Source organism: Sus scrofa, chromosome 16, assembly GCF_054392235.1.
Source record: "Sus scrofa isolate SSC_HxYL_T2T_F1_AM1 chromosome 16, Sscrofa_HxYL_maternal_Yorkshire_Landrace_v2.0, whole genome shotgun sequence".
NCBI classification, from domain to species: domain Eukaryota; kingdom Metazoa; phylum Chordata; class Mammalia; order Artiodactyla; family Suidae; genus Sus; species Sus scrofa.
Genome location: NC_139398.1, coordinates 40,780,673 through 40,806,404, shown reverse-complemented (window position 1 = coordinate 40,806,404; position 25,732 = coordinate 40,780,673). Strand labels below are relative to the sequence as shown.

Below are 25,732 nucleotides of genomic sequence, written 5' to 3'. Positions count from 1 at the left end.
TGAGCCACAACGAAACTCCCCCTAAAGCATTTCTGATCTATGGTTTATAAGAGTTAGCTAATAGGTCCTACACTGAGAACATAAAAATAAACAAAAACTAACTGGAGAGCTTTATGAAGACATTTTACAAATCCAGATGCCTTCTCTCTAAATCGAAGTTAGTAAGATATTACTGAAGAATCAAATCATTTTGATGGTGTAGCTACTCAACAGACATTTGTCTCTCTTCAGAAGCTCATTCAGTGATGTTTGGACTATTTCCACCTGCCAGCCCTGCCTCCATGTGAGGGCTATTTCTCCTTCCTGCAGCTGAGCAATATTTAGGTTCTATCAGTCTCAAGTGGCTAGATCTTTACTGAGAGAGTTTCACCATCTGTTGGCTCTCTCTCTTCCCTCATCACTGAGTTTAGGGAAAGAAAACATGTGTATGCGTGAGTGTTTTCAAAAGCAAAAGAGAATGAACTTCCAAATTAAATGTCCTTCAGAAAAAAATTTACCCACTTGAGCTTTGCCCATTGCCTGAGGCAACGGAAAACCAAAACAGAATGTTTATCTAAAAGGAGTGGCTGGCTTACCTTACTTTCTCATAGAGCAACCATCCACCTGGAGGTTACTGTTTTGCTCCAGAGGAAGAGCAATTAAAATTCAATTTAGGTCACTTAAATCTTGAAAATTAGAACTCCTTCAAAGACCCTAACATTTCTCAGGGGTCTCCTACAAATGTTTTGTGCAATTTCCAATGTTTTTTCACGTCCTCCACAAGTGCCTCCACTGCCCAAATTGGTTGTGTTCTTTTGTCATCCTCTTAACAACCTAGAGTTAGTTTTTCCTTTTAGATTAATTCCTAGCACTGTTTCTTCATAAATCTCTAACAAAAAAATATCAACTGAGCTTTTAGAGTCTTTTCTGAGGTGAATGTTTTTATCTTCACCTTTTAGAAGTGGGGGGGGGGGCGGGGAAGGAGGTGGTAAAGGTAATTGGCTTGCCCCAAAACAAAGAAAACTAGGGAACACCATACTCTTTTGGTATGAGATTGAGAAAATGCTGAAAAACTCAGAAGAAAAAACCCTTAAGATTGAGAGTCTAGTTTATAAGGCAGGATTCAGGATATACTCCAAGGTAGAAAAATAAGGACTGTTCCATCCTTTCTAATATTTATCTATAAAAATTTTTTTATTATTCTAAAAATATTCCAGTTTTTGTAAAGTTTAGGAGAGGGTCTTCAGGCTATGGTATGGAGAGGCTGGAAAATTCTGATTGCAAAAAACTTTGGGTAAGAAGAGCAGAAGTCTGAATCCTTCTTGCCTGGGATGCTGCCATCACCCCTACCCACACCCTTTCATCTCTCCCACTCTCCTGACCCTGTCAACTTAAGCTGCAAAACTGGGAGTTTGATCTAGAGTGACTGTCCGTGAACATCAGCAGAAAGATTCAGGAGGGGAGAGACACAAAATTGCGTGGGACAGTGAGGGGGCAGGAGCGTGAACCCCTAGAAAACAAAGAGGGAAAACCTACAGCTTTGCCAGCCTAAAGCTGCAATCTAGTTAGGGATCAATTGTGGAGCAGCCAAAAATTTAATCATAAATTCTGTAAGTGAGAGAGCCATAGATGTACTAGATATGCCTTGGCTGAATAGAAAACTATGTACAAATGCAAAGAAGCCCAGAGTTGCCCTGAAGAGAGAGCTAAAGCAGACTTCAGAAAATGCTGAACACTGACTATGCTCTTTACCCACCTACAGCTGCATTAGCAGAGGATAGAGGCCTTACGGAGTGCAAGCATTTGAGCGCGACCTTAACCCAAAGCACTGGGCTATGCAGACACAAGGATGACTCTTAGGAAGCCAAGCTAAAATTAAAAATAAGAATAAAAACCTGAGCAGACACATCAACAGCCATGTACCACAGTGGACACAGATTCTGCAGCTTAATAACTCAAAATGAGTCAATTAAAAAAAAAATCTCAAACAAAAATCAGGATCAATAGTTACTATATTATTTAAAATGTTCAGTTTTCAACAAAAATATTAAAAGACATATAGAGTATCAGCAAAGTGCAACTCAAGAGCAGTCAATAGACACTGACTCTTGGTGGGCCCAGATGTTGAATTTAGCAAAGATGTCAATGCGGTTATTAAAAATATGTTCAAATAATTAAAAGAAACTATGTTCAAAGAATAAAAAAAAATGTAATGACAATGATTCAAGAAAGGGATCTCAGTAGATAATCTCTAAGTGAATTAAAAATAGAATTGCAGCATCCATTTAAGACTTAAAATAGTCATTGATAGTCTATTTGCTTTACTTTCTTGCTTATCTTATTTTTGTGAATGTAAAATAGTATTTACAAAAGGCCCCCTGAAACCTATGGGCTTGAAGCAACCACATTTTTTTTTTTTTTTTTGTCATGAAAACTTTCAGGAGCACATAATCCTTGTGGGAAAGCAATATTCCAAAATTTCACGTGAAAATTTAAGCTATTTTCCAAAGAAGCAATTTCCAGGTTAACCAGGTTAACAAAAACTCCCAACTCATGTCACTAAAGTTGCTTTAAATAGTACATGCTGTCAAGGATAGAAATACATTCTGAAAACCAACCCTAAGATGTCTTTACTATAGTCCCTTACTTTCCCATTATAAAGTGAAATACAAGTAGGTACCCTCTTCACTTTATAAATGATGCCAAGGTCCAGAAAGTGTAAAAAAATTGTTCAGGTTAACACAAAGAATAGAACAATCAAAACTAGAAATTAGATTTCCTGATTTCTAATATAGCATTTCTAAGCTTATTCTGGAAACTCAGGGTTTAAAATCTTTTGGATGCAATGAATACATTTAAGTAACTTAAGTATGGTTTTAGTTTGCCAAGAATCCAATTATATTATGATTAATTTTCTGATTAACACACAGATCTCAAGGTTTATTTGTTAACATTTATTAAGCCAGGCACTATTCTATAACATTTTATGTGTATTATCACATTGAATAGTTTCATGCGAAAACTAAGGTTCAGAGATGTTAAATAATTTATACAATGGTAGAAATTGAAGAATTGAGTTTATAATAATAACCCAATTATTTTAAGCATTTACAATGTGTCAGGCATTTTTCTAAGCACTTTATACATATTAACAATTTAATTCTCATAACCAAACTATAAGGTAGTTATCAGTTTCCAAATTTTACAGATGAGAAAATGAATGCACAGAGAGCTTGACTAATTTTCCCAAGGCCACACAACTAATAAGGAATGATGACAGGATTTGAATCCATGCAATTTCAGCCTAGTCAATATGGATTTGTGCTACATAGCCATGCTCTTATCTACTATCCTCACATTACTATTTAAAAGCCACACTTTTAAATCACTACATTGAAAGACTCATCATACTCCATTATTCTTCTAGTAGTTGTTGGCTTTCTAGTGGACCCTAAAACGCAGCCTATGGATTTAATAGCTTGGGATAAAATTAATATGTTTTAATATTGGCTGCAATGATAAAAGGTATTCTTGCTCTGAATTCCTCTAGCATCAGTATCTATTGTAATCAGTGTCCTTTGAAACAGTCATTACTGACTTGTTTATATAGACAAGTCTGGGATTCATTTCCATCTCTAGTTATGTCACGGATCTGTGTTTAACCTATGTTTGTATATAAGCTACATGATTGAAGCACCAATTTGCAGTAGTTATATTAAGAGAGAGAGAAAATATTTCCAGGGTTGAATTGATTATTTAAAAATATATTAGGCACTAGAAAAATGAAATTGTCTTGTAAGAAAATTTTTTTTATATTTTCTGTAGATATAATAGTAATAGTGAAGTATGTTTGAATAGGATTTTTAAAGTTAAAATGTGAATGGAAACATGAATCAGAGCAATATGAAGACTTTTGCTTATATTTCAGGTTATATTTACTAACACCATTACTTCTAAAATTATTTTGAAGAATTAGTAAAAATAACAATCAGTATTTAAAAGAAGAATGACTTATTGGTTAGTTTGATTTTGAAATAAGAGGATGGTTTTCAAATATACTTAATATACTTTTTCCTAGTAATTTTGTGGATTTCAATCATTTATAACATGACACATCAGTTTTTTAAATTATGCTATTCTTTTCCATTATAGACTTTCCATCCTAGTCTGTCTGTATTTGTCCTAAACATCTATATGCTTCCTATTCTACAGTTTCTCAATCCAGGGATTTTCCTCTTTTAAGTTTTATTTATATTTTTATTTCTTTGTATTTCTTTTCCTTGAAACTGTAGCTTTCCTCCCTGTAATTCTCCATTCTTAACCACAATACTGAATTCTTCTAAGATTTTTATCACCTTTTATTTATTTAAACTTTTCAGATAGCAACTCATGTGGTCTACTATGTTAATTAAAAAAAAATGTTTGCACACACACTACCTCATTCATTTTCATAACACTGTGAGATATGTATTATTATTCCAATTTTATAATGAGGACAAACTCCATAAAGTTAATTGAGCTATCCAGAATCATTCAGTTGTAGGTAGCAGAAGTAGATTTTCAACCCAGATATGTTAACTCCAAGCCACATTCTTGGAGGCAGAAAGCAGAAGAGAACCAAGAAGGCAGAAGAGTTTCTTATTTACTTGATTATACATTAATGTACATGTTTAATGCCAACCTGCTATGTGCTCTGGACTTCAAACAAAGTGAGAGAGATAATTATTCAATATAATAATTATTGAGAACCTACTAAACGAAAGACATATCTTGAGACTAAAAGAAATTAAGAAATTAAAATTCATACTTCCTCTCTTAAAAAGATCACAGTCTAAATTATAAAGGCAGATTGCATACATAAAAAGAAAATAAATGCCTAATTTTAAATAAGAGAATGATGACTTTAGATAGTTAAGGCTTTAAGAATTTCATGAAAAAAGATCACTCTGAGCTAGAAGGTGAAAGAAAATGTAACTGAGGTGGGTGGATCTGGTGTGGACTCTAAATGACGGTGGTTTTCATAAAAGTGGACACCACAGAGAAGACATTGGAAGAAAGGGAATCGGCAAAGATATAGAAGAAAGTACAAAAAGGCATGGCGGGGAAGTTTTAAAGATCCATAAAGACATAAATAATGGCTACTACTAGGATGGGGATGTAAAAATATTACCAATTGCTGAGTTATCAGAGGAACTACAGCTCATTATGGAAGATGGCAGATGCACAACTCCAAGCACATATGACAGCTAGCCAAAATGCAGCAAAACTATTTTTCATAAAGCCAAACTTTTAAACAAAAAAGAACAAATTCTAGGTGTCACAAATTAAGAGAAATGTCAAATCTGTAGCAAGTTGGTAACTGCATCATATTTGAGGCTTGGGACCTGGGACAGCTAGTTAGATCTTATAAAGAACTAGGCCATAATCATTGTGCATGGCAGGAACTTAGAATAGGTTATCTGAATAATGCTGAGAAGCAGAGAGCAGCTGTACCACTAGCATGAACCAGAAACACTCTACCACCACCACAAGAATTTAGCCCAGAACTGAGTACTCCCCTCCCCACAACAGCAAGCTATGAGCAGAGATAACGTCATCTGGGAGAAATCAGCATTCCAAATCTGAGTGACATGCAGATGTGGAGCCCAAATTCATACCATATATATGATACAGAAATAAGAGATTGTGAATACAACATAAAAAAGAGTCCTGAATTACTAAAACTTTTCCTGTCTGGGATAGGACGAGTTTGCTATGCTTGAGTACGAGCAAGAAAGTAGAAGATGGAATAGATGTCATAAAACAAGAACAGGATATCACTTTTAAAAAATAAGTCAATTTGGAAAAAATATGAATCATCCAGGATTTAAGAAAGACATATTTCCTTATCTAGAAAAGGCACAAAAAAACCAGCAGGCTAATATAAACAAATTAACTCATATCAAGCATTGTAATTTTCTTTAATCCTGGAAAATACTTTGTCATTGTCTCTCCACTCATTCTCAGTTTTCTCAGCTTCTGCAAATTTTACTGGAAATACACAAGAGGTAATCCTATATGGAATGTGTTTAAAGTTTTCCTTCATAAACTGTATTCTGGGTGATAACCTCGGTTTTATCTTCAAATTGATTATCTACTCAGATGTACTTAAGTTGACCCTTTAACTGAACTATTTAATAGATTTTTTTACATAATTCAGTTCTTGTATGTACATTTTTTTCCATTTAAGAATAGGATTTAAAAAAAAAAAGATATTTTAAGGTACATGGACACTTTAAAAGTTTGCTCATAAAGACCTTTGCTAAAATAACTAGTAAAGGATGTGCTTCAACAAAAAGAAATTGAACTCCCCCAAAAAAAGGAGTAACAAGAAACAATAATGAGCAAAGTAAGTAGCAAAATAAAAAATAAATGGGAGCTGTATGAGGGCATCACCAGAACCAAAAAGTGCTGGGAGTGTTTAATTTATCTGCTGTTAAACAAAATAGGCATTGAATTATATTTTTTAAAAATTATACTATTAGGGTTTTAAAAAAAGGTGCGGGGACTTCCAACTGTGGCTCAGCAGGTTAAGAACCTGACATAGTATCCATGAGGACGCAGGTTCAATCCCTGGCCTTGCTCAGTGGGTTAAGAATCCAGTGTTGCCCCAAGCTGCAGTGCAGATCACAGATGCAGCTTGGATCCTGCATTCCTGTAGGCCAACAGCAGCAGCAGCCCTGATTCAATCCCTAGCCTGGGAACTTCCATATGCTGCATATGTGGGCCTGAAAAGAAAAAAAAATTAATAACATTACAGGGACAATTTGAAAAATAAAGACTCTCACTAAATCTTTCTTTTAAAGTGACAAATAATAAAGTAAAAAATAAGTACAAAGAAGCACTGAATAATTTATTCATCCATCAAAACAATAGTTGTTTGTAGGAATTTTTGTGTCCTAAAAATAAAGAATGCACAATCTTTGCAAAAATTGAATATTTATTTAAATTAATGAAATAGTAGCATAAAAAGGAAGTTTCAATAAATCCAGAGATAATATAATGCAGATCATATATTAATATATGAAAGATAACAAAAGGAAAAATTTTGCTATATTAGCCTTAAACAATTCTAAATAATTCACAGGTTAAAATATAACAAAGTTAAAAATTATAATATCTAAAGATTTAAAATACTAGAAATAATACAAACTGAAACTCATGGGATGCATCTAAACTAGTATTTAAGAGGAAATTTATAGCCTTAAGTAAATACACTGGGGAAAAGAGAAATAATGAACCAAAATTAAATTCAAGAAGCTAGAAAAGAAAAACTAAGTTCAATGAAAATAGCAGCAAGAAAATATGGAATTAAAATTAGTGAAGTAGAAAGTAAAGTAACATTGGGGATAATTTTTTATGCTTAATCTTTGAAAAAATTAATAAAATAAATTTCTAGAAAAATTGATGAAAGGAAAAAGGGATACAAGCAAATAAATATTACAAAGGAAAAGGATTAAAACTGCAGATAAGGCCATACTTTAAAACTATAAGGACCTTCTACAAGCAACTTTATACCAATAATTTTGAATTCTTAGATGAAAAAAATAGAAAAAGCTATTCAATACATTCTTGAGTAGAACAAACCCAAGCTTCAAAGCAAAATTAAATGTCAACTTTCTTTAAGTGCAAAAATCCTAAATAAAATATTATCAAATCAAATTTAGAAATATTCGTTAAAAAAATCATGACCTAGTGGGTTTTCCAGATAATGCAAGGAATATTTTGCTGGGGTTTAGGGCAGGCCACCCAGAGATATGCCACTGTCGCTGAAAACAACCAAGATCCAAAAGACTCAGGAAGAACATTTGACTATCCCCTTAAAACTGCCTGAAAAAACCAGCAAGATAGAAGACCTGTTCCAGGAAGGAGTTATCAACATAGATAACTACAGTAAAGTATGAAGGAGCTGTGGTAGACAGGGAGGAACCTAGCAAGGCCCATTTGATCAAAGTCCTCTCTGTGTTCCATTGTTTCTAGATGGCCCAGCAAACTTTTGTTTAACAAACATCAATTCTTTCCATCGTCCTGTAACTTATTTTACTTCCTTTTGAAGTTCCAGACCCCTACCCTCCTTCTTAGTCCCAAATGCCTTACTATCTTGGGAATTCAAGCCTGCGTGAATACATACATACGTAATAAATTTGAAATTCTCCTGTTAATCTGCTTTATTTCATTTTGTAAAAAAATTGACCAGCCAAAAGAACTAAGATATTCCCCTCCCCCACAATTCTAAATTAGAAAATCCTTTATTGTAAGATAATTTGTGAATGGATGAAGATGGAAAAATCCTACAACCTTGTAAATGTTTGCTATATAGCATTCAATAAAATTTGTGAGTGAAAAATGAATCAAAAAAAGTCTTAATCAACTAAGAACAGAAACACTTAGTGTAAACATTGCATTTAATGGTGAAACTTTAGAAGCATTCCCAATAAAATCAGGAAGGATTCTTTGAGGTACTAATTAGACCAAAAAAAAAAAAAAAGTTAAGAAAACTAGCTTTAATGATTAAATAAGGGGCATTTCCTTTTCTCAATAGCTCTGTGAATGGGCAGCCCACACAATCCACACACAGACTTTCTATTGATGGCAATAGGATTAGTGTGAGGTTTAAGTACAAAACAAGCAATTAAGATCCACCCTTTGTTTAAAAGATTTCCTATGCAAGATGTTAAAGAGGGGCAGGAGCTCTGTCATCCTGTTGGAGAAACAAGCCCTCATGGTAAAAACCTTGTGAACTCTTTGGGTGATCAAACCTGGCACACTAATAAGTCAGGCGGAGTAACCTAAGTCCTAAACATAAAAGTTTTTTGATTTTAAAAGCTTTCTTATGGTCATTAAACATTTCAGACAAATACTCATTATGAACTAATTGGTAGCAAATGTTCATTTGAAAACTTAAGCTGGCTTTGAGTTATAGCGGTTTGGTTTTGAGACTTAGAAACTAAATAATGAGAAAAATTGTGTAAGCATCTTACCGGGCTTAAAAATTTCAGTCAGCAAAACCTATTGTTTTTTAGATGCCAAAAATGAACAAAGTGAGCCTTCAAATCCCAGAGTTAAGGAAGCTTCTCTAAATTCTTTATATGCTGGAGATAATTTCTTCTGATGTGTCTCCTCCCTTTTCCCACTGTCATTCTCAAGATCTGTTGAGACATGTTTGTGAAATTCTCCTTAAGTTTCAAAATCTTAAGGATTAGAAACAGGCATTTTCTATAGAGATGCCTACCCATTCTTAGGATTCCTTTACCTTTTCCTCTTGTTCTATAGAAACAAAATTTCTGCAGCATCGCAGTAGAGTATGAACTAATCTAAGTATTCAGTAATTTTCTTCTCACCTTGTAACACCAGATTCCTTGGGCTGCACTTTTTTCCCCCTCTCATTGACTCTATATTTATTCTTGCATAATAATGTTCTCACTTTTTATCAGGTGGCAGGGAGAAGGGGACAGGATACCAGGACCAAATCTGATCACAACACGTTTTTCACCCACCACAAAATGTTCTACTTGCCACTTCCATGCTTTCCTTTGAGACCTCTCTGCTACTCTATTCTTACCACCTCCTTTAAGTCTTGGCTTAAAATACAACTTTAAAGACGTCATCTTTTATTAGCTTTACTTAAGCTGATTACTCCTTTATATTCCTAAATTTCAAATACAATTTACAGATTTTGATTTTGAAATCATTATTATAAACATTGGTTGAATACATTTTACCTCTGTAATATTCTGTCATAAGTCTATCTTGATGCATGAATTATGCTTGCTTGCTTTCCCTCTTTGATTCCTTTCTTTTCCTCTTTTCTTACCCTCTCATTTTTCCTCCTTCCCTCCTTTCTTCCCTCCTTCCTCCCTTTCTTTCTCTTACTTTCTTTTTATGTCCCTTTTCTTTCCTTCCTTTCAATACTGGCTCATTTTATTTCTAGAATTATAGATTCTTTAGAAACATTTGCCCAATGATAAATCCCATTTTTATTGAGGGATATTATAAAATGGATTAAATTAACATAAGAAATCTGGTCATAAATTATTCAAAGGCGACATAGGAAAAAGAAAAGATCTTTTAACTGGTCTGCTTCAAAATTTAGTTTATTATATATATGTTTGTATTTGTATGAGGTGAACACTCTACCTTGTGAAACCACAGACTCAGAAGCCTTACTATGAGTGTTTAAATTCTAACACAGCCACTTACTGGATGACTCTGGCTAAGTTAATGACTTCAACTCAGGTTTTTTCTCTGTAAAATGCAAATAATCATAGCATCTATATCATAATATTGATGTGAGAATGAAACAAACTAGTATATGTAGAATGCCCGATATAAATGCTACATGAGTTTTAGCTATCACAGCTTAAAGGTACATTGTCTGTGCATCAAAACCCCAAACTGGAGTTCCCGTCGTGGCGCAGTGGTTAACGAATCCGATTAGGAACAATGAGGTTGGGGGTTTGGTCCCTGCCCTTGCTCGGTGGGTTAACGATCCGGCGTTGCCGTGAGCTGTGGTGTAGGTTGCAGACTCGGCTCAGATCCCCCATTGCTGTGGCTCTGGCATAGGCTGGTGGCTACAGCTCCGATTCGACCCCTAGCCTGGGAACCTCCATATGCCACGGGAGCAGTCCAAGAAATAGCAACAACAACAACAAAAGACAAAAGACAAAAAAACAAAACAAAACAAAACAAAAAACCCAAACGACTTTGAAATGAAATGATTTCTCCTAATTTGTAAGCACTGAACTTAACTATCATGAGACTGTTTATCCAACTTTACTTAACTCTTTTAGGGCAACTATACCTACATTACTATGCACAAATATTAATATATTTGATTCAGACCCTATGGGAGCATGTGATATTAAAATGAATACATAAAACGTGTTACTTTTCTAGACCCCCCAAATACTACATCTGACCTACATCTGCCACCAAGAGTTTTAGGTAATTACTATAATTTCCTTTACATTTCTGCCCTGATATAATATTGATTCAAATTATAAACTTATTCTTTGTAAACTGCATCTGATGCATGAGTTCAAAGTGAATGATTATTTATATTTCTGAATGTATGTCACTCCAGAGCATCCTTCTCAACGTCACATCCAGTGTTTTTCTCTTTCTTTTCCTCTTTTCTTTCTCTTATGCTCTTCCTATCGCCCTATATTAATTAGGAATTGCATTCAGAGACAAGTGACAGAAAACTTAACTATAGAGCCACAGAAATGAATTTAGCTTTATGTTAGGCTAAAAAGTCCATGATTGGAAGCGCAGGTCAGTACAGTGGCCCCACAATGGCAGTCTCATAACAGCATCAGTGCTCCAAGGGAAGAGGCAACCAACCCGGCAGCCTTACATGTATTTCTCATTCGTTTGAACTGTGTTATAAGTTCCCTTCAGGTACAAGGAAGGTCAGGAAATCCAGTTCCTTTTTTTTTTTTTTACAAATTTGAAAGCAGAGGAAACAACAGATAATTGGATTGGAATGAACATTTATCAGCCAATCAGCAGCACCTTCCACTCTGTCCATGCCCACAATGACAGAGGGTGGTAGAACTGAGGTAGAAGATAGTGTCGTCATCAGCACTTCAAGATGAAAAGCTGTGTTTCAGTTTCTTTATATCCCCCTTATCATAATGTAGTCACATGGGTATCTCTAGTTGCTTCAGTGAAGGAAGAATTGAATATTTAACCTCCTCCCCTAATCAAATCTCTAAATTGTTTGTCTTGTGGCTTTATGTTCTAGTCTCCCCCATGCACCAAGACACATGCACAGCTCTCTCGTTCTTAATTTAAGATATATAAATTTAAGCATGTATATGAACATCCATGATTCTATGAGGGTATCTGTATAAAAGCATGAGGAACAAGTAAGAATGTGGTTATATGGGAGTTCCCATCATGGCTCAGTGGCTAACAAACTCTACTAGTATCCATGAGGATGCATGTTTGATCCCTGGCCTTGCTCAGTGGGTCCAGCATTGCCATAGGCTGTGGTGTAGGTTGCAGATGTGGCGTGGATCCCACATTGCTGTGTCTGTGGCGCAGGCTGGCAGCTGAAACTCCAATTCCACCCCTAGCCTGGGAACCTCTATGTGCCATGGATTCAGCCCTAAAAAGACAAAAAGAGACAAAAAAAAAAAAAAAAAAAGAATGTGAATGTAAATATAAGCCTGGTCTTAACTGTATTCACTATGTCAGGAAAGTCTCAAACGAAGGAAAAAGTATCTTTACCAAGGAAAAATGAAAACTTTTTTTTTTCATTTGATTCTTACTTTTTTTTTCCCCTTCTTTTTAGGGCTGCACTCTGGCATATGGAGTTTTGCAGGCTAGGGGTCAAATCGGAGCTGTAGCTGCCGGTGTATACCACAGCCACAGAAACACAGGATCTCAGTTGCATTTGCGACCTACACCAAAGCTCAGGGCAACATCGGATCCTTAACCCACTGAACAAGGCCAGGGATCAAACCTGTGTCCTCATGGATGCTAGTCAGATTCATTTCCACTGAGCCGCCACAGGAACTCCTTATTTTTACATTTCCAACAGATTATTCCTATTTTTGCTCTCAATGTCCTAGGTTGACTGGTTGTATCTCCTCTCACACTATCAATTAAACACCACCATTAGTAGATTAGATGGAGTTAGACATAGAGATTAAGTTCTAAAGTCATCAAACAAGGCAAAAATCTCAAATGCAAATTTGCTGCGAGCCTGTTATGAGAACACCACATTGATGGCTGCTCTGTTGTCTCCAATAATCCATCTCATCCTGTTTTCCTCCTAATATTGAAAGGATAGCTAGTTTTGTTGTTTTGTTTTAGCTGATAAGTAAGTTACTTGTGCCTAAAGGCAAAAGACCATGTTGTACAAAAATTAAAATTACTTATAACACTGGAATTATATAGCATGGCATGGTTCTCAGTTTTCAGAATCATATAAAATCAAAATTGATTGGGAGATCAGCAAAGTTAAGTATCTCCTGATGTTTATTCCTGAACAGTATGGATATTCTCATTGAGTGGAATGTCAGGCAGCATTGTCCACATTATTTAAATAATACTAGTAATTATTATTATCATTATAATTGATAATAATGATAGCATACAACTGAGTTCAAATAGGTTAAAGGTACATGTAGTGTATCCTCAACATACTTCACTGAAATTTCCCAAGCTAAATTCAGCAACAGATTATTTTCAGTTGTTGGAACTCTGCTACAGTTAACACTACTGAAAATTTCCTCTTTCTATTAACCCCATCCTTCCCTGGTTTCTAGGAAACTATTCTTTCAGATTCTTCTTCTGATTTCTCTGTGCTACTTATACTGAGTCATTATGGATTTCTCTTCCTGAAACCAATTCTTAAATATTACTGTTTCTTTGACTCCTTCCCTTACCTCCTCACAGTGTCAGTTACCATCCTGATTATCCTGATTTCCAAATGTATAATCTCTAACCTGAGTTTTTGACTCATATATCTTATTGTCTACTTGACATGAACACCTGGATGCCCCACAGGCACCTTAAAACTAAACTCATGATCTTTGTTCATACCTTCTTCTATGATATTCCTTCATCTATTAATAACTCGGTTTTTTTTCAATTTTTTAATTTTCTTTATTTTATTTTTTTTCTTTTCTTTTTTTCTTTAGGGCTGCACCTGCAGCATATGGAAGTTCCCAGGCTAGGAGTCAAATCAGAGCCACAGCTGCTGGCCTATACCACAGCCACAGCAACATGGGATCTGATTCGCATCTGCAACCTGCAGCACAGCTCACAGCAACACCAGATCCTTAACCCACTGAATGAGTCCAGGGATCAAACCCACATCCTCATGGACACCAGTCAGATTCATTTCCACTGAGATACAACGAGAACTCCCTGTTCAATTTCTAAATCTGAAAAAGTCATTCCAATTTCCTTTTATGCCATCAAACCCTATATAAAATTAGTCTCTGCATTTTGTCAATGCTACATCTTGAATATTCCTAAAACCTGTTCCTCTCTCTGAGGCTACGGCTAGTTCAAGACAATATTGTTTCTTTCTTGGATTGTGACAAGAGATTCCTCAGTGATCTCCCTGATACTGGTTTTGTTCCCAAAAGGCCAGCTGCAATAATGTTGCCAGAATAACCTTTGTAAAATGTTTAATATAATACTATTGTTATGGTTTCAATTGTGTCTCCTCCAAAATCACATACTGACATTCTAAGCCCCAGTACACTGGACTGTGAATTTATCTGAAATATGGTCACTGCAGATGTAGTTAAGATGAGGTCATACTGGAGAAGGGTGGGCCACTATCCGTTACGACTGGTGTTCTTATAAAAAGGGGAAATTTGGACTCAGAAATACATCCATGGGGAGAACACTATGTGAACATGAAGGTAGAGGTCATCTACAGCCAAGGGATGCCCCAAATTCTAGCAAACCATCAGAAACTAGGGCATGGAACAGATTCTTCCTTACAGTGCTCAGAAGGAACCAATCCTGCCAATACCTTGATCTCAGATTTCTAGCCTCCAGAAATTACTAGTCCCCAGAAATTTACTATGAGACAGTAAATTTCCATTGCATAATCCACCACCCAGTTTGTGGTTCTTTGTTAGTGCTGCTCTGACAAACTAATACAACAATCACATAATGTCTATACTGTAGATCTTTAAATTGTCCAATGTTACCCATTGCTCATGGTATCAAATATAAACAGTATTACATATAAGACCTAACATGCTCTTGACAGTATTTAACCCCTTCACTTCTGTTTCTCATTGCTTTCCTGTTTACTGCACTTCATTTTTCTCCTTGTGACATGCTCTTATATATTCTTGTGTTTGGTGGGCTTCTGCATGATGCTTTTCCACCATCATTCACTGGGTAATATCAACCTATCCATTATGACACATGTATGGCATCTCATTCTCTGCGAGTTACTTCAAGGCAGGGTTAGATTTCCACCCCCTCCTCTTTTATGGTGCTCACCAGGACAGTGTGCAATCTTCTCTGACTCTCCCTGCCCACCCATTCATTCCCTACACATTGAATTCTTCAAGACAATAAATTTTTGACATATTCATCTGGCATGTGGAAACTTCACAAATATTTCAAATAGATAAATAAGTTCAGACATTCTCCAACCCTCTCTCTACATAGTAAGAGACTTTCTCTCTTTCTCATCCGGGTGCCTAAATACACTATGCATCCATTTTTAGTTATTGTACTTTATAATTAAAAGGCTAAACTTGTTATTATTTTGTTTTAATCAGATGATTTTTTAAGTTAATAATTATTTACAAGCTAGGGAAAGAACATATTATAAACATGTTTTTGAAGTCCTGTTGGCCAGGATTCATAAATTTTTTAACATTCAATGCAGGAAATCATTAGGCAGGGGAATAAAGTAAAATGGTTTTACCCTATCAGATGCCTTTCCAACTCAGATGTTGGTTTAGAGCCTAATACTAAACTGTACCTCACAGCAGTGGGAAACACTGGAGGTTTAAAATGAAATTCAATAATCACACAATGTTCTTGGCTAAAAGTGCACTGCTGCAGAAGCAATATTGTCAAATGGAAAGAGAAAGACAAATTATCTAATATGGCATTGCAATTAATATTTGTATAGCAAATATTTGATTTAACAAATAGATGTATGACAGTTAATAGACACAATTCTGGACATGTATAATATTTCTTTCCTTAGTAGTAAATTTAATTATAGTATAATATGATAACTGGTATGTACTATTAGCGTAGGGAGCCAAAGTATGCAATCACTGGCAGAAAGATGTTATAATTTTGCTCATATAGTGCTTTACACTATGGCCTGACATATAATCCATCACTCAAAGTTGAGGTTGCCTTTTGTTATTTGATTAATATAATTCCCATAAACGATGTCCTTTAAGAAATACATGTACAAAATAGTATTGTAGTTGGGGCTAAGATTCCTGGATTCTGGTCCCAACTTTGTTACCAACAAATTACATAAACTATAACAAGCTTAATGAACAACCTATACACTGTGGGGCACACTCAATGCTTTTCTAACCTCCAGCTAAATTGCTATTCTGCATTGATTAATGAGATTATGATGAGACCTCTTGGCATCATAGGTTTTTATGTGATATGAAGCATTTTATGTTGGTCATTTAGGGCTGTACCCATGGCATATGGAAATTACCAGGCTAGGGGTCGAATTGGAGCTACAGCTGCTGGCCTAAGCCACAGCCACAGCAATGCCAGATCAGAGCCACATCTGTGACCTATACTGCAGCTCATAGCAACACTGGATCCTTAACCCACTGAGCAAGACCAGGGATCAAACCCAGTCCTCATGGATACCAGTTGGATTCATTACCACTGAGCCACAATAGGAAGTCCAGGTATGATCTTTTGCTCTTCTATTCTTTCTAGATCTTTTGCTATATTTTTCTCACTCCCCTCCCTCTAGATATCCTATTTTTCACTATATTCCAGGAAAGAAAAAGAATGTTGGAGGAAAAAGAACAAAAGTTTTATATATTTACCTTCTTGATAGGTAACCACAGATGACTCCAATGAGCAGGCACCCAAATTCACACTCTTTTGGGATACCCTTATGGTTTCTTTATGGGCTGCATAGAAAACATTTGTACTGCTCTCTCACTGATGCACTTTCTGGGTGACTGTATTTGTTATATTTTGCTAAGTTGTACAGTGACAACAAATAGTCCCATATCTTTTTGGCTTACAATAACAAAAATTTATGCATAATTTACATTCTATGTCCTCTGTTTGCTAGCATCATCTTTTCTCCTAGCTTCTTGATGCTGGGCTTCATGGACGCAGAAGGAAGAAGCAGCCCGTATCTGGGACCAGTTGCAGCCATTACACAAAAAACACAAGATGATCCTTAAAGTTTTAATAAGTATTACATGATACTTCTACTCACATTCTTTTAGCAAAGCAAGTCAATAGAGAAGCTGGAGTCTACAGAGCAGGAAGTATGATCTTCCCATAGGTAGGAAAAGATAGATTTTACACAAATAAGACCACTTTTCACCATGACCACTTACTCTCTCACCTCTTTCACCTTTAGTTCCAGGAAACACACTCCATAGTTTTACCGAATGAATGGGACTTCACTCTGTCATGTCATCCTCTTGGGTGAAATATTTTCAAGATGGCTCCAACGTGACAATGTTTCACTGTATCTACTTAATCTCTGATATCTGTTCACATCTTCTTTTTTTTTTTTTTTTTTTTTTTTTTGTCTTTTTGCCTTTTCTAGGGCTGCTCCCACAGCATATGGAGACTCCCAGGCTATGGGATGAATCAGAGCTGTAGCCACTAGCCTATGCCAGAGCCACAGCAACAGGGATCCGAGCCGCGTCTGCAACCTACACCACAGCTCACGGCAATGCTGGATCCTCCACCCACTGAGCAAGGCCAGGGATTGAACCCACAACCTCATGGTTCCTAGTCGGATTTGTTAATCACTGCGCCATGATGGGAACTCCTGTTCACATCTTCTCGACCCTTGGAATCTGTTCATGATATATACTTGGCCATGGATTCATACATTATTTTTATATCAAATAATGGGAAGGCATGCTGTTTTTCTGCAGTTGTCTTTTCTCATCTTATTGTTGGTAGCTTCTTTAACCTGACAAATATTTAAAATATCCAGGAATAAGCACGAACTAGAACATATGTTCAATCTGTCCTTGAATTTGAGGTGTCAGTTTCTCTAAAGTGCTTTATTCTCAAGAGCTACTCTGGTGAACTAGGAAGCAGGCCTAAAATTTTCTGATGCTCAGCAAACATTGAACTAGGGAGTGAAATGCCAGTATTCCCTCGTTTAAGAAACTCTTTGTTTACCATTAGGGATTCTCTTGAACCCTTTATTTTGAGCAGGAAAGTAGCCACTCTCCTTTCCTTAAAGAGGGGAGAAAATAAAATACTTCTAGGCTCCCCAGTAGGCTGAAAATACATCAAATACATATACCCATTCTTCAAGCTCCAGTCATCTGTTCATATAGCCTAAGTCATCTGGAGGTTGAGAGCTGAAGGACCCAGTTGGTCACCCACCTCTTCTTTTTTTTTTTTTTTTGGTCTTTTTAGGGCTGCACCTGTGGCATATGGAAGTTCCCAGGCCAGGGGCTGAACCAAAGCTGCAGATGCCAGCCTAAGCCACAGCCACAGCAATGCCAGATCTGAGCCACATCTGTGATCTACACCCAAGCTCACTGCAATGGCAGATTCTTAACTCACTGAGCAAGGCCATGGATTGAGCTGCATCCTCATGGATACTTGTCAGGTTCTTAACTCAATGAGCCACAACAGGGAATTCCTGGTCACCTCTTCTTTAGCCGTGGAGGTGGTATCTGGCATCTCCTTGAAACTCCTTAGAATATGGAGATTCTTAAAGCTTATTATGCATAACTTTGGGAATTTAGCTAAAAAACCAGGCACACACACATCCTTCAATATCCTTTTTACATAAGTGTAGACAAGTAAATTAACTAGTAAATTATAAAAGACTTAGTTTTCTCAAATGGGAAAGACCACCGTTAACTGCAGAGCACTTTAAACTGTATCAAAACCAATAAGAAAAGTAGGGATACAGTTTGAACAGGAAATAGGATACTTTGATCCTGGACTTGTTTGCATGCTAGTAGCTAAGGGTAGAATTCTTTTGCAAAACTGTAAACACATTTTATGAACCACTGAACTTTTGCCTTCATTTCAGAATGGCCTTTTCTCGCTAAATGAAACACGCCTCCAATGGTACCAATCAAACATGTAAGTCCCGGTTAGCCAATTTTAAAGCATTTCCAATTTTGTGAAAACCATAATGCTTGTATTTCAGAATTTTCCATCCTCAACTACTCCTTTCACATCATAAGAACTCTACTTCATTTAAAATAAAAAGATTTTAAATTAAGTCACAAAAGATTCAGAGAACTGTAAATTCAGTCCAGTTCTTTAAAACCACAGCTGATGAAAAAAAAAAATCTTTCTCCAACTTAAGTTTGTGTTACATTCTTAATTTTATTTAAATGTAGATATTTTGTAATTTCTATTTCTCTTCATATATAAAAAAGAGCTGTGTGATGGGAATTACAGACATAAAGCTTCCTGAATTAAGTGTATCCTGTAGAAGTTGGTTTGTGCACTATGCTTACCTTATCTGACTAGCACAAGGTACATCTGATCTGATGCAGACACTCTGGGCCTCTCATTCACCATCAGGTTGTGTGCATAGCATATAACTTAGAGGAATTCATAGCTTGTATGCTACAAAGGCCATATGAAGAAATAATCAACTTCCTATTAGAAATGCATATAAAATTTTTCAGTTTCGGTTTATTTATTTATAAATTGTCAATCTTATTCCAGGTTTTATAGGGAATTATTTTCCTCTTTTGAAACAAACTATTACAGTAAAACTGGTCTCCCAGTAATTACACATTTGTTGATTTTAACATGCATTTGCCCCATGGAATCTTTTGTACCATGCAAAATTGTCCTTAAAGCATTGGTCCTCCATTGGAAATATGTAATTTTTAGCCCCGATGGTTCATAAACAGACACCATACACTGAAAAGCAACACTCAAGAGTTGGAAGGAATTTTATGAGTCAACTAGAAGACCATGTGGCAAGCACCAGAAAACTAGGAGAAATAAAATAAGAGGAGAAATTAAGATTTTTTTAAAGTAGATTAACTGCCTTTATTTGCAGACTGCATCTGTTGTATGATAGTTTAAAAGCTGTCATACCAGTGGTAGATACTGATCAAATTTGCACAGGAAGTTCAGAAGGTGAGAAGGCACTAGGACCACCTAAAGGAACACCACATTCTATTTGTTTGTAGCTTTCTACGGGTGGCGGAGGGAGTAACTGATATAAAGACTCTACTAATCTTCTTTTTATAAGTCCCAAAATTATGTTGTTAACTGTACAATGATTAAATTAATGAAATCAAAAAAACCAAAATTAGTGAATTTTTATCCTTTGCTATACTGAAAGGAAAAATGACTTCCTGGATAGAAGTCTAAGCAAGAAATGGAAAGGGAAGATCTTTTGAGAAGGCAGAGGGGAATTAAACTAGATCAAGGAAAATGGAAGAATTTTACACAAAGGAAAAAGCTAAGGTTAAGGAAATTTGATCCATTAAAGGGATCCTTTAGGAAGAGATATACAATTCCCAGAAAGAAACCAATATGCCCTATTTCTTTGAAAAGACAAGAGGGTCTTCTAAAATGAGAAGAATTTCGTTACTGCAGCTATGAAGTAGAAAGAGGAGAATAGAGATAGCCATTTGTATAACTTACATTGATAATTAGTAGTTGTTCTTGCTTCCTGAAAGGAATACCATCGTCTCCATGTAGGATCTACTGGGACATATCAATTTACTGGCCTAATACTTACCTAGAACAAAAATCACTCAATAAATATAGTTTGAAGAAGAATAATTAAATGAATAAATCCTCTGGCTCCCCATCACTTACTTACAATGTTGAATAGGAATAAATGAAATAAATAGAAGAAATTTGGGACACAGTTCTAGGAATTACAACTCTAAGCAGGAAACTAGAGGGCTTGTTGATAGCAAGGTCTTAACTATGCTTCCATTTTAGAAGAGTTGGGGATTTTGTAGATAGAAAGAAGATTGGAAAAACTAATGGTGAGCTAAAGAGAGGTACAGAACAGGATCTGGTTGCCGCACCAGGGATTATTCTGCCAGACTGATGAACACCTGGCTATGGAATTTATTGCACAGGATCATCTGGAAGCCTGCCAGGTTTATAGTAACTTTAAAATCAAAGTCTTGGGGGATGGAGAACATTGTCAGATAAAACTATAAAACTGGGTATAATGAAGGATCTCAGCCATGACATAAAACAAGCTATGCAATTGGTACAGACAAAAGATTTCATAGTTAAAATGACTAAAAAGAGGGTCAAGAATTCTACTGGGTATTCAAAGCCCCGAGCATCAACAATATGTGAAGTATAATTCAAGATAGTAAACCACTAAGATTTATCATCTGAAAACATGACCATAACAATGAAAACTGTACTTTGTTCTGTAAAGCCTTGGAAGATAAACTCCACATGTCATGAAGAAGTAAGGTTGTGTGGAACTTTTCAACTCTGTCTTCGAAAACATGAAAGAAAACATCTCAGTGAAGGTAAAAGAAGAGAGAGAACAAGGTAAAATGTTAGAATATTCTATAGCCTCGAGGGTTTTTTTTGTTTTTGTTTTTTTTTTTTTTTTTCTTTTCTTCCCCCCTGCTCTCAGAACTGGAGTGAGCTTGGTCCCTAGAATTGTGCCCAGAGATGGTCCCAAGGTAAGGGTCCAGGGCTGGTCATATCAGGAAGAGTGTTTACCTAAGAAGTTAAAGGCTTTGTAACTAGAGGAAAAAACTGGATCTTAGTTGAAAGGAAAACAGTATTGAATGGCAGATTTAAAGATCAAGACAACCCAGAAAAGAGGAGCAGTCAAAAGCCGGAAGGATTAACGGTGAGCTACTATGTTATGGAAAAGTTTGTGACAAGCAATTCACAATTAAAGCAATAGACAGCATGAGAGTGTTTGTATTACCCTCACAGGAGATGTTTGGTGCATGAGAGGTGGGCGTGGGCAGGAATATAAACAGGTGGCAGAGGCTACAACTTAAAAGAATCAGAAAGCATGGATCTGAAAAAGAAAACAAATGTAATGGTGTGGGGAATTTTCACCTTCCCTGCAATCTGTTAAAAGTCTCATTCTGTCATGAGAAAAGGCATTTTTACATTATCATGTAAACCATAAAATTTTAGAATCAAATAGGCTCGATTTGAAACATGGCTCTGTAGGGCTCTGTGATGTTGGGTAAGAAATTATTGGGTAAGAAATTAATCTCTACTTTAGCTTCAAATTTCTCATCTATAAAGTGGGAATTATGATAATGGTAAAAACATCATTGTGATAACAGGAAGATTAAATAAAAAGATAAATCTAAATATAGTATTTAGTATATAGTAATCTCGATATAAAGATTATATAGTACCAGGTATATAGTAATCTCTATATAAAAATTAGTCTATACTTACTACTAATATTTAGCTAAAAGGAAACCACCTGAAAAATTCTTTGTTTTGAAGTAAAATTTTTTTCTACCAAAAGTTCATCAACCTGATTCTTAAGGAAGACTTGGTTAGAGAAGTGGAAATGAGAAGACCTTTGGGTAAAGTTTTCTTGACTTGTCACCTTAAAGCAGTGCTATTCTAATTCAATGTATTTAGAAGGCATGTGAAGATGTTTTTAACATGCCCATTCTGAATCAGGCCTAACATGGGAGCTTGACATTCTGCATTTCTAAAAAACTCCCCACGTCATGCTGATGATGCTGGTCCCTGTACCATACTTTGAGTAGAAAGGCCATAGAATATCTGGAATGAGTAAAGGAAACATGGCAGGATATCAGACATGTAACATGGATTTCAGGAAGGCAAATTTCAGAGGCCACATAAACACTGGAAGATTTCCTGGATCAAGGCCTAAAAAGAAGATGGCTGAAATCCAACAGCAATGATATAAAACGTAGTTTTCAAAGATGAAATTCTGACTCTGTAATCTCAAATAATCCTGAAGGGGATTTCTATATAGCCACAGGCCTCAATTTTAAAAAAACAGCATACACAGAAAAGAAAGAAAGAAAAACAACTAAGGAGTAAGAGAAGAGAGGTCTAGGCCTTCAAAAATAATATTGCTAAGTTGATGAACCCTAAAATTTATTGAGGTTTCTAAAGCCACCTAAAATTAATTTTTAAAGATTTTTTATAGTAATATTAACACAATGAAATAGGCTCTCTATAAAAAGATTAACTTGTCTGAGTTTCTGTTGTAGCTTAGTGGAAACAAAACCTGACTAGTATCCATGAAGATGTGGGTTCAATCCCTGGCCCCACTCAGTGGGTTAAGAATCTGGTGTTGCCACAAGCTGTGGTGAAGGTCACAGATGTAGCTCAGATTTGGCGTTGCTATAGCTGTGGTGTAGGTCAGCAGCTGTAGATCCAATTTGAACCCTAGCCTGGAAACTTCTATATGCCACAGGTGTGACCCTAAAAAAAAATCAGAAAAAGAAAAGATTAACTTGTCAATAGATTATAGAGAGAATACCAAACTCCCTAGTTTTCAGCTTGCTTCTAGCCATGATCTACACTCTAAAAAAGTAGAGGATTGGTACAAAGAACAAGAAGCTAGTTAGTGGTGGGACTCCTGCATTATAGCACACAATTTCCCTAAATGACTTCAAGTGTTTCTGTTTGAATAGATTACATTTCATACTAATTAGAGATTTATGAACAGGATCTTTGCGAAACCATGATGAACATAAAAGTTTTAGAAGACCCTAAATGACAAACCTTGTCCTATTTCTTTTAATAGCGGTTTCCGTGAAGCATTGTCTCATAAACATAATGCTAATCCTTGGCTAGATTTAAGACATATTTTTAAAAAGATAATTAATACAGGCAAAAGGGTTTTTTTTTGCCAATATTTTTATTCTTTGTTCAGAGGAATCCTATTCATCCTTAAATAACTTATCCAAATGTGACTTCCTTGAAGTAATTTACCATTCTCTTAGAATTAGTTTTTTTCTCTGTATTCTCATTAATCTTAGAATAAATTTCTCACTTTACTTAACAACTGCATTTAACAATGTTATATTTTGGTTTCTTATTCTCATGTCAATTTTTCAACTTGACAGAGAATTGTTTATTTTTATCCTTAAAATTTTTATGTTCTGCATAGTGCATGATATATAGTAGATGTTTAGTCGAGGTTTCAAAATTGGAGTCCGCACACATAGAGCAAATACAATGAATTCAATCTTAAAACTGTACTCATAGAATAATAGTGTCTAGAATAAGAGAGATGTAGGTCCCAGTGAGTGCTGCACAAATTATATCTCAAGTATAAGTTTCAGAAAATGTAGTTTATCCCATCTATTAAGAGCATGGACTCTGCAGCTCAGATCACATTGGATTCATGACATTACCTGCTATGTCATATATTTGGACAAGTTGTTTAACCTTTTTTTTGCTCTCAAGTTCCATGTGGATAATAATAGTACTGCTGATAATGCATTAGAATGGTTAAATAAAATAATATAGATTTATAAAACACTTACAAACAGTGACATATAAGCATTAGATGTTAGCTATTGATGTATTATATTATTACTATTATGCCTTCTGGACACTATACTTTAAGAGCACTATTGATAAGTAGTCCAGTCCAGAGACAAATGACCAAGAGAGCAAAAGATTCAAAATCAATGTAAATGTAAGGTCAGACACTCTAAAACTCCTAGAGGAAAACATAGGCAGAAGGCTCTTTGACATAAATCATGGCAACATCTTGTTTGATCTACCTCCTAGAAGACAATAAAGACACAAATAAACCAATGGGACCTAATTAAACTCAAAAGCTTCTGCACAGCAAAGGAAACCATTTAAAAACGTAAAGATAACCCACAGAATGGAACAACATTTTTGCAAATGTCTCAACCAACAAAGGTTTAATCTCCAAATATACAAACAACTCAAACAACTCAACAATAAAAAACAAACAGCCCAATTGAAAAATGGGCAGAAGACCTAAATAGACATTTCACCAAAGAAGACATAAAGATGGCCAGCAGGCACATAAAAAAATGCTCATCATCACTAATTATTAGAGAAATGCAAATTAAAACTACAGTGAGGTACCACCTCACACCAGTCAGAATGGCCATCATTAACAGATAGCAAATGCTGGAGAGGATGTGGAGAAAAGGGAGCCCTCCTACACTGTTGGTGGGAATGTAAATTGGTACAACCATTATGAAAAACTGTATGGTTTATTAGGGATAAAATAATTAACAAATCTTAGGTAGTCAATAAACTGCACATTCCAAGTAAGTTTTATAAAGAAGATTTTTTGTTCACTGTGGGAAATTGAGAATGTTTTAGAAATTATTCTTATCCCCAAACTTCTCAAAATATTCAGCATTATGAATCCTCTTCTTTGCCTTTCCTTTCATAAGAATGTATGCCTTATGAGAGCAAAATCTCTATTTTTTCACTTATATACCCCCACGTGCCTGGAATACTTGACATATAATTGAAATTCAATAAACATTAGTTGAATACATGAATAAAAAAGTAAATAAATTGACAAGTGACAGTGGAAAGATAGCATAGGAAAGCCAATTTAAGTTTGCCAGATTTAACAAATTAAAAACACTTCTTATAGTACTAAAAATAAAGCATCATTTATCTGAAACTCAAATGTAACAATATTAGCTGAATACATGAACAAAAAAGTGAATGAATTGACAAGTGATAGTAGATAGCATATGAAAGCCAATTTAAGTTTGCCAGATTTTACAAATTAAAAAAATTTCTTACAGTACTAAAAACAAAGCATCATTTATCTGAAATTCAGATGTAACAGATCATCCTGTGTTTTATCTGTCAACTCTACATTTTAAAAAAGAAAAAGAACTAAGGGCAGAAGTATGTTAAGTCATCAGTATTTACCTATAATAAAGGAAGAAATAAATTTTTCCAAGACTATGTCACTAAATGTAAAGAAACCACTATATATATATATTTTTTTTAAATAAAAGAAACCACTATATATATTTTTTTAAATAAAATATATCCCTTAATCAAAAGGGATAAAGGCAAAGGCTCT

The 25,732-nt window shown here is 35.4% G+C and overlaps 1 long non-coding RNA gene across 7 annotated transcripts in view; it reads right to left on the bottom strand.

The window, feature by feature from the left end:
• Positions 1–25,732, bottom strand: part of LOC102161640 (uncharacterized) — a 729,975-nt gene that overhangs the window by 172,622 nt on the left and 531,621 nt on the right. For 5 of the 7 annotated variants that reach the window (XR_014831266.1, XR_014831258.1, XR_014831262.1 and 2 more), the window contains one exon: positions 6,941–9,167. The exons of 1 other annotated variant lie outside the window; for it this stretch is intronic. This is a non-coding gene — a long non-coding RNA (uncharacterized LOC102161640). Of the gene's footprint in view, positions 1–6,940; positions 9,168–25,732 lie in introns of those variants that run through there. One more of the 7 variants, XR_014831257.1, reaches the window with a different exon arrangement.